This window comes from Mustela nivalis (assembly GCF_964662115.1).
Source record: "Mustela nivalis genome assembly, chromosome: 17".
NCBI classification, from domain to species: Eukaryota; Metazoa; Chordata; class Mammalia; order Carnivora; family Mustelidae; genus Mustela; species Mustela nivalis.
In genome coordinates this window covers 40130701-40135618 of record NC_139036.1, presented here as the reverse complement: position 1 = coordinate 40135618, position 4918 = coordinate 40130701, and the positions used below count along the sequence as shown (strand labels likewise).

The following is a 4918-nucleotide window of genomic DNA, read 5'->3' as shown; positions in this document are numbered from 1 at the left end:
CGTATAAAATTGAAAAATATGCATTGTTATTTTTAAAGTATTGTATTTATGGCAAAATGTCTTTGATACCTTAATATTTGCTAACTTTTATTTAATTTGTTATTTATTCATATTAATAAAATTTAAATTAGAAACATTCTGACTTGTATAGTGTTTGTTATTATGCCAGTCATGGAGTATAATTCCTTTATTTCTTATGGAGGAAATTTTTTTTTAAGATTTTTTTAAACTTATTTATTTCATAGACAGAGATCACAAGTACGTAGAGAGGCAGGCAGAGAGAGGGAAGGGAGCAGGCTTCCCGCTGAGCAGAGAGCCCAGGGCTGAATCCCACGACCCTGGGATCATGACCTGACTGAAGATAGAGGCTTTAACCCACTGAACCACCTAGGAGCCCCAGGAACTTATTTTTATTTAAGCTGTTAGTTGTAGCTCTACCATGATGAAAACACAAAACATCCTAATATAATGTTGCAGGTAGCCATATGATCTATGTTTATTTATGCTTAGTATTACAGTACATAAGTTAATTAGTTAAATAATTTCATTTACTAGCAACAACTCATAAATTGAACGATAATCTATAAGTAGAACAGTGTTGTGTACTATTCTCCTATTTAATTCAGAGACCAAATTCCCAAGCAATTAATGTTCCAAATACTATAATTACCATCGTTTAACATCAGTTTCAAAAAACAAAGTGTGTAAGTAAGTATTGTGGATTACCTGCAATTTCCCATGACCACAAGCTCTCTTTTTCTAAGAAAAAAGAAGTTCTTAAATATGTCTAAATGTATCTGCCTTTGCATCTTTGAGTTCATAATGGAAGTTGTGTCAATCGTTTTTTCTGTTTCCTCTTTTATAAATGATTTTGGTTTTTTGTTTAAAATAGATGGGACAAAACTAACTTAGAATAGGTCATTCTAGGTTTAGCAAAATTTGGAGTGTCATAAAGCCAAATCATGTAATTTACAATTCTCCACTTCAACTATGCTAAGTCTTTTCTTAAAGGAAATTCCTTTTTTTGAGTAATTTAAAATTAAAATGATACTTTTAGGGGATTTGAAGTCTGAATAATGCTAATTTTAAGCCCTTTAAAAGCAAACACATTTTCTGAAATTTAATAAATCATGTCATGCCAAGTTGCAAACTCAGAAAGTTTGGATTTGATTCTGTATACCCAGAACAATGAGTCTTAGGTGGCTCAAAACTTAGTAACATTTATCTTTCCATTATTTAAACATTTCCCAAAATATATCCTCTTTCTCCTGGAATAAAATACATCACTTCCCCATAAAAATTTCTATTTCTTGTCAGGAAAGCAGGAATTAATGTAATGTCACATTAATTTTTTCTAAGTAACCTACAATTATTCAGAGATGTTTTTAATGCATCGATATGGGCCAAGTACAATATCTACTCTATAGTACAGGATTGCCATATGACAGATTCGTAAAATTTATACAACTTCATATTATAGAAGTAACTTTCTTCCGTGTTTTATTATGTATGAGAATGCTAATATACGCCAGTATACAAATAGTTTAAATGTGAAATTTAAAAAAAGTATCAAAATGATGAACACCATAAAACTCTGTTATAAACTGGCATATTATAGCATGGAGATGGGCACAAAGTCCTAAAATTTCTTCCAAAACATAATCACTTACTTTTTTAAACCATAATATTTCACAGGTAATATGGGCACTCTTTCTATGTCTTTTCATTACATGCAATACCAGTGATATGTATCAATGGGGTATAACTGAAACTGCCTGCTTGTTTTCACTGAATGTTTAGTGGTTTCAGCTATGCATGTGTATAGGCTGAAGAGCCTTGACCTCATAAAAGTCTTCAGAGTGAACTTGGTTAGAGACTAAACCGTGAAGATCCATACTACTATAATTAACTGTGTAACTCGGACCCCTCCAAGACACTGACATTCGCCTTGAAGTAGAGAAAATTTTAGTTTGAAACACGAAGTAACGCCAAAGAGTCAGAGGAATGTTTTAGTGTCATGTCAAGGACTCCCCAGATAACTGGAGATCATCCCTGATTATATATATATATATTTTTTTTTTTAAAGATTTTATTTATTTATTTGACAGACAGAGATCACAAGTAGGCAGAGAGGCAGGCAGAGAGAAGGGGAAGCAGACTCCCCACTGAGCAGAGAGCCCGATGTGGGGCTGGATCCCAGGACCCCGAGATCATGAGCAGAAGGAAGAGGGTCAACCCACTGAGCCACTGAGGTGCCCGCATCCCTGAATATATTAATGTTCAGACCCATGCCTCCTACATCAGTGTAGTGTTTGTCAAATCGCCTCTTGCTGTTACATACCACCACATAGCATTGCTTTTGTTAATATCCCCTAAACAACTTGGGCAAATTGTCACTGCCAAATGTTTGGAATAAGTAAATACTGTCATTTTCTCCTGGCAGTGTGGTTGGTGGTGCCAAAAAAAAAAAAAGTTTTGCAGTTGAGTTTTTATTATAAAATGTCATGCGGAGAGAGCAGAAAAGCGAACTACTGGTAAACTTAAAAGTTTGTTCCATAAGAATTTTGCTCTCAAAGGTGTGGTTTCCAATGATAATGCATCCTAGAATTGTAGAATTTTCAATGGAAAGGGAAATTTTAAAATTAAAACTAAGTTAAAATTTAATAAACAATAGCATAATAAATAAGTAACAATTTTCTAGTCAAACTCTTTCATTTGTCAGAATAAACAGAAGCCCTGAAGGTTAAGTGACTTATTGAAGGTCATTCGTTACCAAGACAATGCTTCTAGAGCAGTGTTTTTCCTTGGCCAGAATTTTAAAATGCAAGTTTCCATTTTAATTGGATCATATGTTGTAGTGCCTCCATTTTACTTTTTTTTAAGACATGGAAATTGAATACAATATCATAAATCAAAACTCTTAAGTTAATCTTTCTCCTTGTTTATTTGTAAGCTAGCAAGGAAAGTCAAACGTAGAACAATTACGATGGACTTTTCACGGGAACAAGAACCACAGATTTGGGGCCCACATCTACTCTGGATTCCACAGTATATGGTTCCTTCAACCCTAATCGGACCCCTTCAAAATATATATATTTATATATTGAAAGTTTTTTTTTCCCCCCAGACGAGGAACATTTGACAATATAAAAGACATTTATTTGGGAGTGAGAGACAGATCCCCCCCCCCCCCCAATAACAAGTAAGATGAGGTATAGCTACCCTATTTGAACAATTTATAATTCAGCCAGTCACAAAGAATGAGGACTATATATATAACTATTTCTCTCTTGAAATGAGAAGCTGGGCCACAAATGGTATGGAGTGGGGAAAAAAAATGATAAATCTTAAAAATTCAAACGACAATTTCCTTCTTGCTGGGGAGCAAGACAAGGGCCACCACACAAGCTCACACTGCGGTCTGTAAAGACAATGTCAAAGTGACTATTTCAGAGATGAAGATAGACGATGTGCTCTTGAACTTACAAGGGGCCCCCTGCCTGCGAGAGGGAAAGGAAAGAACATATTTTAGCATCATCTGTTGCATTTACACCTAAAGAAAGGCTGTCCCGATGAGTATCTGAGCAGTTCTCCATGGTAACTTTAATGAGTCTACATTTCAGCTAGGTGTCCTCAACACTCTCTATCCACAGCTCGAACACACAGCATCTGCCAGGCGTGCCCACGAATTCCTGAGGTCCCCACGGAGGGCCTCTGCGTCGGAGCTCAAAAAGCCCCTTGCTCGACAGTGGTTAACCATATCCGGAAAGCTCTGGAAGAGGTCTGCCGGGTAGCAGGACCGGTGCTGCTGCTAAGAGGCCTCTGGTTGGACTGGAGACCAGGAGCTGCAGGAAACCCAGAAACAGGGCTCAGATGGGAATACCCAGGACGCTCTCAGCAACCCCGTATTGGCTACGGATGAACAAATGAATGCGTTCCTCTCTCCTCGCCACCAAACCCCACAGCTGGAAAGAACTGACGTCTTCCCCCAGACCCCACACCCAAGTATATTTCATTAGCTACTTCATCTTCCGGTGAAAATGAGACACTAATTAATTAATGCAACTATGAGAGCTTAATTGCAAACCACTCTGCCGACATATAAAGATGTGTTTTACCTTTAATTACCAAGGGGGATGGGGTGGGAACAACAGACAACTTGGAGTCCGAGCACCTACTAGGAGATAATAGTCCCCCCCCCGCACCCCCCTCCCAATCCATTCTCTCTAAAAATGCTTTGCATTGTGGGTTTTATGTTTCATTGTAAAAGCTTGTTATTTTAAATTAGGTCTCAAAGAAAGAAGTTGGCATTTCTTATTCTTTGCAGAGTGGTCTGAGAAAGGCTATAGGAATGCATCGGAGGGGAGCAAAATAGGATAATAAGATCTCTTTCAATTTTGTTTTTGAATCAATACCCGGAATAACGACCAGAAGCAAATATCCACCGGTGCGTCAGCAAAGCAGGATGCTCGGGCGGTCAGCTTCATCCTGCGCTGGGTTCAGAGGGCTCCCCGCCGCAGCTGCAGGCCCCTAGAGCAGATAGATAATGTAGGACAGAATGACCAGGCCTATGATGGCAAAGAACATCAGGATGAAAATATCCAGCATTATGGAGTCCTTGGCTGGGGAAGCCTCTGGATTCCGGGCAAACGTGAGCTGTGACCACGGAGGTTGCAGCCCGGAGGTTGCAGCCCGGGGAGAGAAATGGCTCCCTCTTCCCTCCACGGCTCCGTCTTTTCCCTTCCCCCTCCCAGGGCGGGAGACGAAGGGATGCTGCCGCTCCATCAGCAGCCTCCCCCCCCTCCAACCCCCCGCCGCCCCCCAGCCAACCAATCACGAAGCCCGGCTGCGGGTAACCAAGGCACTGCTCGATTTAGAGCCGGCCGAAGCGAAGAGGCTCAATTTCTCCGCAGGAACC

General features: G+C 39.4%; 1 long non-coding RNA gene across 1 annotated transcript; it reads right to left on the bottom strand.

Annotated features, from left to right (window-relative positions):
• Positions 1-3137: 3137 nt before the first annotated feature.
• Positions 3138-4888, bottom strand: LOC309852175. The gene is made up of 2 exons (XR_014305123.1): positions 4416-4888; positions 3138-3845 (listed from the first exon to the last, which is right to left on the bottom strand). It is a non-coding gene; the product is annotated as an uncharacterized lncRNA (long non-coding RNA).
• Between the last annotated feature and the right edge of the window lie 30 nt (positions 4889-4918).